Here is a 16,074-nt window from a genome sequence, read left to right on the forward strand (position 1 = left end):
ATTTGTTCAAAATCTCATAACCAGACATAAATCAGAGTATTTGATCGTTTCATAATTATTAAAAACTTGGGCGGTCCTCGGGTCTAGCCTTCTTCTCAGTCCAAGCCTGCTCCTTGGTCCCTACCCCTCGTCTCCTAATCATTCTCACCTGCAACGATCAAGTCTAGTGAGTCTATAGACTCAACACGCATAAACTGGAAGTAACGAGTAATACGTAATAAAACCACATGCAACTTTAAAATAGAACGTACATACTGAAACTGAACATGCATCAAAACACGAACGTACATACATATTTAGACGTGCTATCAACGTAGAACCTTTCATAAACATGATTGCTTCATACCTACTGGAGCATACTTAACATAATTTTGCGTAGATGCATGTTTCAAAGCAAGTGACCCATAACATAATCGCCTGATCAGACTAAATCACAGTACTGGGCTGACAGGGAAGATCCACTACCACCTACATGAGATCCCCGTTCATGCTTTAAAGGGTGGATTGGTCCCCGTTCATGGTTTAACGCTTTCCAGTCCTGATCTAAACCCCTTCATGCTTTAACGGGGTGGGTTGGTACCTGGTCATGCTTTACCGCTTTCCAACCCCATACATAATTTGGTCACAAGACATTTAGCATAACTCAAAAACTTAAAAATATTTTCTTTGCACGTAAACATACTTACTTGGCGTTGAGGAATTCGTTGGATCTCCTTTGGGGCCACTGCTGCAACGTAATAACATGAGTTTAAATACTTAACTTGCATAACTTAGACGTAGGTATTCGAGCTCACCACCAAAGTGATTAAATAGCTTATGACATTCTATTTCACTCGAGACTTCATCTCTTTTAATCATCGTACTAAACCTTGGCATAAATCCTCAAAGTACTCAATAACATTTTCCAAAAAGTGAGATACACGGACCCCGTGCCTGGGTCCGTGCACAGGTCCGTGTAGGTACTATGAAGTGTGTCGTGTAGAAGAGGAAAGGCACGGACCCCGTGCCTGGGTCTGTGTACATACTGTAAAAAGACACAAAAAAGAGGGAAAGGCACGGACCCCGTGTCAGGGTCCGTGTAGGCTTGAAAATTTGACACCAGGAAGGAAACAAAGGCACGGACCCCGTGTAAGGGTCCGTGTACCCGCGGTCAGAAAAAGCCCACGAATTTCTGTACGTGAGCTGCTTAACGTTCAAAACTCGATTGTACGGAATATGATTCGACACCTCGAGACCCTTCTTAGGTTGCTACTACATTGACTTAAGCTTATACAATTGCCCCAAAACAACCACGCATCACAAGTGCAGAATAAACCCGTAAACACGATCCTTGACAACAATATGGTTTTCACGACTACTCATTCTCCCATGTGCCTAACGACATGAAACGAAACATCAATAACCATTCCAACATCATTAACAATATACATATACACAGCAACGATCACCCGTCGATCCCCAACTAAGCCTGCAACAATAAAACATCAAGAATGCATCAATATCATAATTTTATGAAAACGTAGTTTGAGCAGTCCCACGAAAATGATCATAACTCACTCAATTTTTATCCAAATAATTCGAATTTACTGTCAAATTGAAGGTATCAAAAGTTCTACACATGTTGAAAGTTTTTTGAAAATAAAGACCAAAAAATCGCAGTTTTTGAAAAGACAGTAAAAACGTGATTTGTGATCCAAAAACCGTTTAAAAATTGATCCAAGCATCATTGCTCAAACTCTTACACATCACACATGTATTTTTACGCATAAATAACAACACAACGCATAATATGACAAGATCGATGCATAAACGAAAGAAGATATGTGCCTTTGATATGAAAATTTTACCGAACCGACGATACCGAAGCGGAAACGGAGTGAGGCTTGATCCGAGACTCACGAAAATTGGCTTGAATGCTGAAGGAAATGGGGCGGCTGCTCTCCCTTCTAGAACCATAAGTTTCTCTTCTAAAAAAAAAAATAAAACTTGAATGAATTTTGTGTGTGTGTGCTATGTCGTGTGGTGTGTGTGTGTAAAAGTGTGTTAGTGGTGAAAACGTGTGTGTGTGTGTTTTAATTAGGGACATTTAATTTGCTTAATGATAATTAAAAATGTTATTTAAAAGTTAATCCCCTAATTAACAAAAAAAATACACAATGCTAACTTTAAAAGCTTTAAAAATTCTAGAATCACTAAATACATAATTTAGGCTTAAAAAAATGCTTATCACTAAATAAATCTTTTAAAATGCCCCATCCTCAACTAAAAATAAAATACCGCATTAAAAATTTGCCAAAAATCGTCGCCGGTCTTTTCCTCGATCCCGTCTCAAATAATCGCCTGAAGCATGAAACTCGAAAAACATTTTAACGTGCATCACATAAACATAATTAATTTAAAATAATGCATTTAAATAAATTATAAATGGCTAAAACTCATTTTTAAAAATTAAATAAATGTTTTAAATAATTAAATAATTGCATGGTTATACGTGTACTGAATTTGGGCTCTACGGACAAGGAGTTGACTTTGAGAAAACCTTTTCTCTGGTTGCAATGTTCAAGTCTATAAGGATATTCCTAGCCATAGTTGCATCGTATGATTATGAGATATGGCAGATAGATGTCAAGATAGCCTTTCTTAATGGTAATATTAAGTAAGAGATTTACATGTCTCAACCCGAAGGATTTACATCTATCGGAAGTGAGCATATGGTATGCAAACTTCATAGATCTATTTATGGTCTAAAGCAGGCATCAAGGAGTTGGAACCTCATATTCGACAGTACAATCAAAGAGTTTGATTTTATTAAGAATCCTGAGGACCCTTTGTGTATAAGAAGGTCAGTGGGAGTACTGTGACATTCCTAGTACTTTATGTTGATGACATTCTACTCATTGGGAATGATGTAGGGATGTTGCAATCAACTAAAATATGGTTAGTGAGTAAGTTCTCGATGCATGACTTGGGTGAAGCATCTTTTGTATTGGGAATAAAGATCTATAGAGTTAGATCAAGAAGATTGCTTAGGCTCACCCAGTCCACCTACATTGATACCATCGTGAAGCGGTTCTCGATGGATGAGTCTAAGAGAGGACATCCACCAATGTGTCATGGCGTGTACCTATCCAAATCTATGTTTCCCAAGACTGATGCAGAGATAGCGGCGATGACAAGCATTTTTTATGCATCTGCAATTGGTAGCATCATGTATGGGAAGATATCTACACGTCCTGACGTGGTTTTTTCACTAAGTGTATTGAGTATATATCAATCGAACCCTGGTCCTCCACACTAGAAAGTTGTGAAAGACATCCTCAAGTATTTGAGAAGGACCAATAAGTTGTTCTTGGTCTATGGGGGTGGAGAACTGAAATTGGAAGGCTATACCGACTCTAGCTTCCAAAGCGATATCGATGATTCGAAGTCAACCTCTGGTTTGTATTAATGCTCAATGGTGCTGCTTTCTCTTGGAAGAGTTCCAAATAAGACAGTACTGCGGATTCAACCACTGAGGCCGAATACCTTGCTGCATCAGCTGCAGCAAAGGAGGATGTTTGGATAAGGAATTTCGTCAAAGATTTGGGCGTCTTTCCTAATGGAGTTGCTCCGGTCCCGGTGTTTTCTGACAACACGGGAGCTATAGCTCAAGCAAAGGAGCCAAGGTCTCATCAGAAATCCAAACACGTATTGAGAAAGTACCACATCCTCCGAGAGATTGTGGAAAGAGGAGAAGTGTCGATTGACAAAGTGGGCTCCGCAGATAATGTCGCTGATCCACTAACAAAGCATTTACCTGGACCATTATTCGAGAAGCATCGCGAATCGATGGGTTTGAAGCATATGGGTAGTTGGCTCTAGTGCAAGTGGGAGATCGTTATGGTATGTGCCCGTCGAGCCAAGTGTTGGCCGAGTGTTCACAATGAAACTCTATGTATGAACAATCTTTATTTTAATAATATTTGAAATTATTGTTTTGCCACATCTTTATCTGTATACCCATGCTAGTTTCATAGATAAAGTCCTTGAATATACAAATAGTAGAAAGGATATGAGATGCTCATATGTTGAGTTTCATGACACTCATATTCGGAATACTGTATCTTCTAAACAGTTCCTAGTCGATTCAGCCGCCGCTAAGAAGGATATAGGCCTCTCGATTTTGGGACTAGTATCTGCGATGAGAGTACCATGTTTCATTGGTAGGGGACATTGTGATGTCTAAGCATGCAGATAGGTGCTCCTGGTAGAGTGCACTGAACAACCCTCCATAAAGGACTTTCAAAGTGGTTCTCACTTATCGAGTGGAAACGTCCTAGTTTATGGTTGTACACCATTAGTCCTTATGACCCGGGACAACATTGAGACTCTATGTGCTAGCATTACACTTTGACTTGTTTATTGACTCATATGGGGTCATCAGGTGGCAAGGTTGGGTGTTCTGTCGAAACCTATAGGATTCGATGCATTGTAGTCAGGGATTCACCGCTTACCTTCGGGTATGGATATCCTATGTGTATGTAGTATGAAATCTCTGATCAGAGTGTTGGTGGTAATTATGAAAGAGGTTTCATAGATTACACCATCGATGCAACTACGACAAGACACAAAGTATCGATTCTTTGACAGCACTCGATATACGAATAGTTGTTGAATCGGTCGGGCTATATGAGATGAAGGGACCGTACTATATGCTAACCATAATTGAATGGTTCTTGCAGGCACTTTCACTTGATAACTAGGGAATCATGTAAGTGATGCTGCTAGGCGTTTAACATGATTGGTTGGGTACTATCGGACTTGAGTTCTGACATTCTTTTTATCAAGGAGTTGATAAGTAAGAATGGAGCAATTGGGGTATGCTCATATAAGGACATGTTTAGTCCCGAATCACATGGAGATGTGTACCCACTGCTAGTTGTATCAATGAACCATTGAGGGCCACACAAGTACTAGATTTCTAGATCTCGTTGCGAAGTAAAATGGTTCAATGTGTTGAACGGCTTATAAAGGAGTTTATAAGCGTAAAGAAAAAAATAGAAGTATGACTTCGATAAGAAGAATGTAACTTTTAATTTATGGAAGTGTTCCTAAATTAAAAGTTGGTCAATTAAATAATGTATTTGAAAATTGTGATTTTTATAAACATAATTATGGACTAGAGTCCAAATAATTAAATTAATTTAAGTGTTGAATTAATTAAACAACATTGGGCCTTGTAGAGCCGAATTAGAATTAATTATTAAACTAGTAGGCTTGAGTAAAATCAAGTAAAATTTAAATGGTCTCAAATGTGTTTGAGACATTTAAATAAAAGTCAATGGGCCTTGTAATTGTTGCAAGTACAAATAGAATTGCATGCTTGGGAGATGAAAGGTTAGATGTAACTTTTGAGTTAATGGCATGACATGCACATGCAACTTTTTCACTTTAACGTTTTGCCAAACCAAGAAATTTTTCTCCCCTTCTCTCCACTTCAACTTGGCCGAAATTTTAGCAAAAAATTTCTCTCAATTTTCTTCTTCAATTGTTGAGGAAAGAAAACACTTCTCAAAGAAAAATCCTCTAATTTTTCTAGTGCAAAATTAGAGAGGAACTAGCTTGTTAGTGGTGGGCTTTATTTTGAGCAAGGAGTGCTCAAAAGAGGCTTGTAGATTGTCATCCCTTGAAGAGCTTAGTTGTTTGACAACTAAGTTGGTGCCACAATCAATCTTTTAAGATTGATAGGTATATTTCTTTAAACACACTATGTATGACATATTTTGTGTTATTTTATTTGCTACACACAACTAGTAGAGGTGCTCGGTTTTCTTGTTGTAAAATAATTTTTGAAACTTCTGTTGTCATTTTCGCCCTTACCATACTAAAAAAAAAAAAGAAAACTAAAGCACCAACAGCGGATAAGGTGATAAGATATGAAAAGTTACAAGAATATAATTCGGTAAAAAAGGTAAGTCAGACCGGCAATGCTGCATCCACGCCTCATGAGGAAAGAAAGAACATAGCATAGGTCAACCGGAGCCAAGGGAAAGTGATCCAAAGCAAACTCTAACTAGGAAAGGTTCGCAAGACACTTGTTTATTACGACTACGGCTATTCAAGATCAGGAATAGGCTGTGGGCCTAGCATGTGAGATGACTGTCTTACCTTTCGTTTTGAAACATTCTCCTTTTTATGGCTAAGCTAAAGACCAAGGCAAGATCGATGAAAGTCGAAACTAGAAGGAACTACATCATGAAGTTTCCCTACTACCACTTGTTTACATAAAAACATGAGTGAAGAGTGGGCATGGTAGGAGGACTCAATGGAATCGGAGTTTCAACTATTATTATTATGCGATTTATAACCAAACTCAACAGATTCAATGGCAGCATTAACTCTCCCTTTTTTGTAGAAAAAATAGTAAGCAACAGAATCGCCTAAGCCCGAAACTCCTATCATCACAGCTAGCGAAGTACCCTCAGCTCACTGAAACTGAACTCGCCTAAGGGTCAATCCAACCTTTGAAACTAGTTCTAAAATAAATCTATTCGAGCCCTTGAATCTATCTGTTCTGGCTACAGAGCCTTCTCAATCTCACTCTACTTAAGACCTCTAATGCCGACTCTCTTTTACTTTTAAGTTTATAAAGGTAAAGAACGAAGGAGTTTCTTGTGAAAGAAGGGGATGAAGTGTCTGGTTTTGTAGGGATCCGGGCTCTAACTCAATTATCTTTGGGATTAAGTGGATCTTTGCTAGAAAATGTGGGTCAAAATTTTTGCTTTTAACATCAAAACATTTGTGTATAATCATATACAAGTGATATCTCTATTTTATTTCAACAACAGTAAGTACATGTTGTAATGCCCGGTTACTCGTACAAATGATTAGTAATACGTTTATGTCATTGTAGATAGTTATTTAGCTCATTATGTTTTACATATTGATTGAGGTATCAATATTGAGAACAAACATGACTTTTATATTGTTCATGGTGTATTGAGAATGAAAATATGTCTAACTAGTTATAGTAAGATGTGTAGGAAGAAGTAGTGTTATGAAGTTGATAGGAAATGAGATGAAATTGTGGTAGTTTTTACGAGTTTTAGCATAATGATTTGAATATTTATCCAAATTGAGTGAGGCCATAACCATTACAAATCTAAGATATAATTCAACAACTTTCATGTTTCGGGTTTTGTCCAAATCATTGTGGAAGACAAGCCAAAAGTGTCCCGAAGTGTGTCGTGTATACCGTCATTCCCTCACTGACACATGTTAGGAGATTGAGCATAACTTTTTACTCATACCTCCAAATTACCTGAAACCAATTGGAGATTCAAGCCAAGACATAGGACTACAACTTTCATGTTTACTACGTTTTCAGATTATGATTGAAAGATACGTTTCTGGAGCGATCTTTGATGAAGTAGTGCGCAGAGGCAGAACAGGTGGCGCTCGAGCGGTAGAAAATGACCGCCCGAGAGCCGGTGCATTTCAAGCCTAGTATTTTTACAGAACATTCCGCGCTCGGGCGGTAGAAAATGACCGCCCGAGCGCCGCCTTGCATGAGAAAAGATAAGTATCGATTTTCTAAGCCATTTTATCAGTTCTTTCCTTTCCCTTCACAGCAAGACACGAAAGAAATCTATAGAAATCTTCCTCCAAAGCTTTCTTCTTCATTCATTTCAAAGTTTTGAAGTTAGAACTTTGTTCCCCATCACAAGAACTTCATAAGGGTGTAAGTTTTCTTATCTTTTAGTTATTGTACATGTAGAAGAGTGATTTTCACCTAGTATATACATAGTGATGGATTATTGATATGTTTGACAGCATAAGAACGAGAAACATCGTCTCAAACCAGTGTTCCTAAGCTTGGATAGAAAGATGGAATGTTCTTGAAGTAATACATGAGTAATATTATGATTTCAAATACTTCTCATTGATTATTGCTATATGTACATTGTTAGTATCTTGTTGATGAAAAAATAGCACCATATTCCATTGTTATGTATTTAATATGTAAGAAACTCATGAATATTGATGATGGGTGCTATGTTATGAACATGAACATGAAAAAAAAAAATTGATTTTTACATGATATAGAGCTTGTTGACATCATGGGTGTTTTTAAGTCCACCAAACCTATTGGCCAATATATGTTCATGGGACGTGGGGTTACCAAAGGTTGCTCCCTGACGTCCAACACAGTAGTATCTATATAATAAAGCAAGCACGGTAGTACAGGTCAACTAATGAGGCTCAAATACAAAAATGAACATGAATATATGCTATGATATGACATGGTTTAAAGATCCATTGTTGTCAAGACTTGATATGTATGTTCCTTCGACGCATATTGATACGTACAAGTGCAAACTTATTGAGTTTTATAAACTCACGTAGCTCATGTATTACAGGATCAGGTAGTGGAGAGACGTAGGATGCCGGTTCGCCAATGGATGCTTGTGACGTGCCTTACCTCGACAAGAACCGGGATATCTTATTGTATAGCTTCCGCATATGTATTGTAGTAAATTTTATGTCAGGGTTTGAAACAAGTTCCATGTTATGTATGATGATACAAAGTATGTTTGTATATGAGAATATGTTTATAAGTGTGTACAAATAGTATAGCTTGAGTTTTTGGTGTATACAATATATAGGGACATCATGCAAAAGTTTTATAAACGGTCAAAGTGATGCCTCTTGTTTGATTTGCTTTATACTATAGTTATATCATTCAAACCTTATTTTGATTATGGCAATTATGCTGAGTATAGAGTAAGGGTGTTACACATGTTTTCTTCCATTACATGTTTATACAAACTAGTGTTTATAACACACTACATATCAAATGTAAAACTACTAGTTCCTCTTCTACGCCCGAAGTCACCACGCTATCCAATCTCAGTCATCCTCGTCGTGACCCTGATCCTGCCCCACCTGTTGTCATGCACACATAGAGACACAACAATAGCCGAAAACTCCGGTGAGAACAAATCCCAGTATAAAACATGTATACATGCATGTCATGCAAATAAACACAAGATAATAAAACATAAATCAGTATTTATGATACATTAGTGAATACGAATAAAACTCTTTGACTCTTATTCTTTGACTCGACTCATATCTAAGTCTAGGGATTCTGGTGTGAATAAGACGTAACAATCTCCCACCTACTCTCCCAATCGGGGTGGCGGTACATCCTATTCCCAGACTTCAGTCCTATCTGTATCGAATATCTACAATAGGAGTTGATCTTCTCCTACGCCCATCGATATCACCGAACATCTAGTACTTGGCAATTCTACCAAGGCTTACCTATCTCATGTACATTTCTATAATTCAATAGACAAGGCATAACCGTATCAAATTAATAACAATCTAGTATATGTGCCCCATCATCTCAACAACATATATTATCAAGCATATATTGATTTCTCCAACACATAAATATCAAAACATGCTAGAAAGTAATAAAACATATAACCTTTCGAAGCCCTTGTCGAGTGGAGTAAGAATCTCAACTCGGATCGATAATCGGACGGCTAGATCTTTCACAATTCAAAATCTAAGCTATGATGAAACTTGAAGGAATTTTGAAGCTTCTCTCCGTGATTGCTGCTGAGGAATGAAGGAAATGAAAACAATACACATTAAGTATGCATGGCAAGGACACATGGCTTATTCTTTGGTCTGCACGTCTCGCGCATATGCACGACCTCCCTCGGCGCATATGCGCGAGACATTCTGTCTCGGCGCATGGCAAGTCAAGCTGCTCACGCATATGCGCGCGAGACCTTCGTCTCGGCACATTTTAAAATCGATTGCCCCGCGCATATGCGTGCCTTAGCTCGCGCACATGCGCGAGGTCTTCGCATCAGGACTTCTTGGAACCGCACAGCTCGCGCATCTGCGCGCCCACCAGCCGCGCATATGCGCGAGACCTTCTGTCCTCGCACTTATTCACAACTCAACAATTCCAATCCAATCTCGACGTACTCTGTCTATAATCATATCAATCAAACAAATACTCATCTCAGATTAACAGGATAAAATCTCGGGCATTACATTTCTCCCCCTCTAAGATATGATTTCATGCCCGAAATCTCAGGCAATCAATCAAAGCTTGTAAAGGAAACAATACACTCAAAAGCCAAATAAATACTCACGTCATGAAAATAACTCTAGATATTTCTGTCTCAGCTCTGATTCTGTCTCCCAGGTCGCTTCTTCAGTGCCATGACGACTCCACTGGACTTTCACCAGCGGAATAGTCTTCCTTCTGAGCTGTTTGTCTTTCCAATCAAGAATCTGAATTGGCTGTTCAATATAACTCAAAGTGTCGTCAAGCTCGGCTTCATCAGGCTGAATGGCATGATAAGCATCAGGCATATATTTACGCAGCATCGATACATGGGAGACATCATGTATCCCAGATATAGAAAGAGGAAGAGCAAGTCGATATGCACGATCGCCAATCTTTTCAAGAATTTCGTACGGACCGATGTATCTAGGAGACAATTTACCGTGTTTACCAAATCTGACAACACCTCTGAAAGGAGAGATCTTCAGGAATACTCTGTCTCCCTGTTAAAACACTAACGGTCGACGACGTACATTCGCATACTTGGCTTATCTATCCTGATCTGTCTTCATTCTTTTCTGGATCAGTCTTACTTTATCAGTCATCTCTCGGATCATATCAGGCCCAAGCTCTGGTACTTCTGAGACGTCATCCCAATACAGCGGAGATCTGCACTTCTTTCCATATAGAGCCTCAATCGGTGCCATCTCGATGCTCGTCTGATAGCTGTTGTTTACGAGAATTCACAAAGAGGGAGTGAATCTTGCCAACCAGTACCAAAATTTAGCATTACAGCCCTTAGAATATCCTCTAGGGTCTGGATAGTACGCTCTGAGTGTCCGTCTGTCTGGTGATGGTAAGTAGTACTAAGGTGCAATGTCGTACCTAAAGCCTGCTGCAGACTATGCCAAAATCGTGAAGTATATCGTGGATCACGATCTGATACGATCGACTTTGGCACACCATGCAATCTAACCACCTCTCTGACATATATCTCTGCCATCTGATCATGTCGGTACGTCATTCTGTACGGAATAAAGCATGCGGATTTGGTCAATCTGTCGATCACGACCCAAATCGCATCACAGCCTCGGGATGATCGTGGGAACCTCGTAACAAAATCCATGGAAATGTGATCCCATTTCCATTCAAGAATAAATAAACTATGAAGTAAACCTCCGGGTTTCTTTCTCTCAGCCTTCATTTGTTGGCAATTCAAACACTTAGATATAAATTCTGCAATATCTGATTTCATCTCTTTCCACCAAAACTGTATCTTTAGATCGTTTTACATCTTTCTGCCACAAGGATGAATACTGAACCGACTACAGTGCGCTTCTTATAATATCTGGTGTTTCAAATCTGACATATCTGGCACGACAAGACAGTTATTCACATATAAAACATGATCATGTACCTGATACTCTGAATGATGTCCGGATCTGACCATCTCAATCGACTTCTAAACATTCTGATCATTTTTCTGTGCTTCTTTAATGCGAACAATCAAATCAGGTTCCATTTGAATCGTAGCAAGTAGCAATGGTCTACTATCTGTGCCAAATGCTATTCCAGACAAACAACAATCTTCAATTAAATTCGAAACACCTATCGTCGATAAGGATAGAGCACATACCTTTCGACTCAAGGCATCCGCTACTGCATTAGACTTCCCTGGGTAGTATTTGATTTTACAATCGAAATCTTTCAATAAATCGAGCCATCTACGCTGTCTCATGTTCAATTCCGACTGTGAAAATAGGTATTTCAAGCTCTTGTGATCAGAGTAGATTTCAAACTTCTCACCGTAGAGATAGTGTCGCCATATCTTCAGTGCAAATACAATGGCCGCCAATTCAAGATCATGAATTGGGTAACATGTTTCATGTGGTTTCAACTGTCTCGAGGCATAAGCAATGACATGCCCACGCTGCATTAACACACAACCCAATCCTCTGTGAGATGCATCACAATATACAACGAAATCACCAGCACCTGAAGGGATCGTAAATACAGGAGCACTGGTCAATCTCTTCTTCAACTCTAAGAAGCTAGACTCACATGCCTCTAACCAAACAAAAGGTGCATTTTTCTGAGTCAACTGCGTAATAGGTTTAGCAATACTTGAGAAATCTTTAATAAATCGACGGTAATACCCTGCCAAACCCATAAAATTGCGAATTTCTGGCAGTGATGTCGGTCTCGGCCAACTGATCACTGCCTCAACCTGTTAGAGTAGGTGCACGTCGAGCCAAGTGTTGGCCGAGTGTTCAGAATGAAACTCTATGTATAAGCAATCTTTATTTTAATAATATTTGAAATTATTGTTTTGGCACATCTTTATCTATATACCCATGCTAGTTGCATAGATAAAGCCCTTGAATATACAAATAGTAGAAAGAATATGAGATGCTCATATGATGAGTATCATGAAACTCATATTTGGAATACAGTATATTCTAAACGGTTCCTAGTCGATTCAGCCGCCGCTAAGAAGGATATAGGCCGCTCGAGCTTGAGACTAGTATCTGCGATGTGAGTACCATGTTTCATTGGTAGGGGACATTGTGATGTCCGAGCATGCAGATAGGTGCTCCTGGTAGAGTGCACTGAACAACCCTCCATTAAAGGACTTTCCAAGTGGTTCTCACTTATCGAGTGGAAAAGTCCTAGTTTATGGTTGTACACCATTAGTCCTTATGACCCGGGACAACATTGAGACTCTATGTGCTAGAATTACACTTTGACTTGTTTACCGACTCTCATGGGGTCATCAGGTGGCAAGGTTGGGTGTTCTGTCGAAACATATAGGAGTCGATGCATTGTAGTCGGGGATTCACCGCTTACCTACGGGTATGGATATCCTATGTGTTTTTCATGTATATGTAGTTTGAAATCTCTGATCAGAGTATGGTGGTAATTATGAAAGGGGTTTCATAGATTACACCATCGATGCAACTACGACATGACACATAGTATCGATTCATTGACAACTCTCGATAAACCAATGGTTGTCGAATCGGTCGGGATATATGAGTTGAAGGGACCGTACTGTACGCTAACCATAATTGAATGGTTCTTGCAGGCACTATCATTTGATACCTAGGGAATCATGTAAGCGATGCTGCTAGGCGTTTAACATGATTGGTTGGGTACTATCAGACTTGAGTTCTGACGTTCTTATTATCAAGGAGTTGATAAATAAGAATGGAGCAATTGGGGTATGCTCATATAAGGACATGTTTAGTCCGAATCACATGGAGATGTGAACCCACGGCTAGTTGTATCAATGAACCATTGAGGGCCACACAAGTACTAGCTTTCTAGATCCCGTTGAGAAGTAAAATAGTTCAATGTGTTGAACGGCTTATAAAGGAGTTTATAAGCGTAAGGAAAATTAGAAGTATGACTTCTATAAAGGAGAAAATAGTTCAATGTGTTGAACGGCTTATAAATGAGTTTATAGGCGTAAGGAAAAATAGAAGTATGACTTCTATGAGAGAAATGTAAATTTTAATTTATGGAAGTGTTCCTAAATTAAAATTTGGCCAAGTGAATAATGTATTTGAAAATTGTGATTTTCATAAACATTATTATGGACTAAATTAAATTAATTCAAGTGTTGAATTAATTAAACACTAGTGGACCTAGTAGAGTCCAAATAATTAAATTAATTCAAGTGTTGAATTAATTAAATCATATTGAGTCTTGTAGAGCTCAATTTAAATAATTATTTAACTAGTGGGACTTGAGTAAATTCAAGTAATGTTTAATTAGTCTCAAATATGTTTGAGATAATTAAAAATAAGTCCATGGATTTTTAATTGTTAAAAATCAAATAAAACTTGCATGCATGGGAGGTGAAAGGTTGGGAGACAACTTTTTGTATAACCAAGGCTTGGCATGCAACTTTTTTACTTTAACTTTTCCCACAACCAAAAAAATGTCTCTCCTTCTCTCCTAGCATGAATAGTGGCCGAAAATACTATTCATTCTCTCCATTTTTTTGTTCTTCAATGGTTGGAGAAAACACTCACTTCTCAAAGAAAAATCCTCATATTTTTCTAGTGCAAAATATGAGGGGATCTACCTAGTTGGTGGTGGGCTTTATTTTAGAGCAAGGAGTGCTCTTTGGAAGCTTGTAGAAGTTCTTGCCATACAAGAGCTAAGGTGTTTACACCTTAGTTGGAGCCATCATCAACCTCAAGAGGTTGATAGGTATTTTTCTAAACACACTATGTATGACATTTTGTTTTTTTTGTATTTGCTACACATTAAATCAAGGTGGCCGAAATTTTCTTATGAAAAATAAAAATTTTAAACTTCCGTTGCGCTTCCGGTCACCGTAACCGATACCCTTTCACAACCTTACTGGGATCAACTGATATACCATCTCCGGATATGATGTGACCCAGAAATACAACCTGTCTCAACCAGAATTCACATTTCGACAGTTTTGCATATAACTTCTCAGTTCTCAAAGTTCTCAATACAGTTCTCAGATGGTCAGCATCATCAATCATATTCTTTGAATAAATCAAAATATCATCGATAAAAATAATCACGAAATCATCGAGATATTTCTGAAACACACGGTTCATTAGACCCATAAAAACAGCTGGAGCATTCGTCAAACCAAACAGCATGACAATAAACTCATAATGTCCATACCTGGTTCTGAAAGCTGTCTTCGGTATATCAGAATCTCTGACCCTCAGCTGGTGATGTATTATCCAAGCCTGGTGAACGGTACGGTTTAAGATTTTGTATGCTTATGGACTATTTGGTTAAGTTTATGTATAGTTTTGATGTTAAGAGTTGTGATATATGGTTTATAGTATTGTTGTTTATAGTTGTTGTAGCATCGTTGCGATTTAATTCATGGGAATTCGTATGTTGAGCCAATTGTTATGAGGTCAATTGGAGTGGTTAGATAAGACATAAAGGTGTAACTTTCTTATTTTTAGTTTTGTTCAAATCATTGTGGAAGGTAAGCCAAAAGTGCCCCGAAGTGTGTCGTGTGTTTCGACGTTCCTCCAGTGACACATGTTGATAGATTTAGCATAACGTTTTACTCAGACCTCCAAATGATCTGATATTTGGAGAGGTTCAAGAAAAGACATAGAGCTACAATTTGTAGTTTACCATTTTTCCAAATTATGAAGGGAAGAGACGTTTCGGAGGCGATCTTTGGAGAAGCTGTGCGCAGAGTAACCAGAGTGCACCCGCACTCTATTGTTCAGTGGACCCGCGGTGACCAGAGTGCACCCGCACTCCAAAATGTAGCGCACCCGCGGTCTACTGTTTCAGAATTTTGGATGAGGTGCCGAAGGCATAGCGCACCCGCGGTGCAAGGGATAGCGCACCCGCGGTCCGTGAACAGTAAAGTCGTGTTTTTGGATTTAAGTGCTTAAATACATGAGTTGATTCATTTTTCCCTCATTTCTATCCTCATTCTCGATTTCTTCATCTCAAGGGAAGCTAGGGTTCCATTTTCTTTTTTTTATTTCTTAGATTCAAGCTTCTTGTTGGATTATTGAAGAGAGAACAATGTTGTTTTGCGTTCAAGGAGCTAAGGTAAGCTTGTGGCTTTGATTATTTCTTGGTTTATGGTGTTGGGAGAAGTCTTGGGTATTCAGAGTGTGTTAGCTTTATGAAGTTTATGGTATGGGTTTATGATTTTTGAGATGTTGATGGTGAAGTTTATGGTTTATTGTTGTAGGTTGTGTACCAAGAGAGTAGATTCAAGGTTCGAAGTGTTGTAAGTGGAATTTCATTTCTTGTGCTCACATGATAATATATGTATTGTGTTTCAATGGTTTTAAAGTGTTATTCCCTTCCATTTGATTCATGCTATGTATTAATACACCTTGTTGTATATTAGAAGCATTTTATGTCTCAACCATGTCAAAGGGAATACAAGAGAAAATATAGTATTCAAAGTGTTTGCTTTAATGCCAAAGAGAGAATTCAAATGTTTTATTGGATTGATAGATACATAG

The sequence above is a fragment of the Primulina huaijiensis genome, chromosome 11 (assembly GCF_012295235.1).
Source record: "Primulina huaijiensis isolate GDHJ02 chromosome 11, ASM1229523v2, whole genome shotgun sequence".
Classification (NCBI taxonomy): Eukaryota; Viridiplantae; Streptophyta; class Magnoliopsida; order Lamiales; family Gesneriaceae; genus Primulina; species Primulina huaijiensis.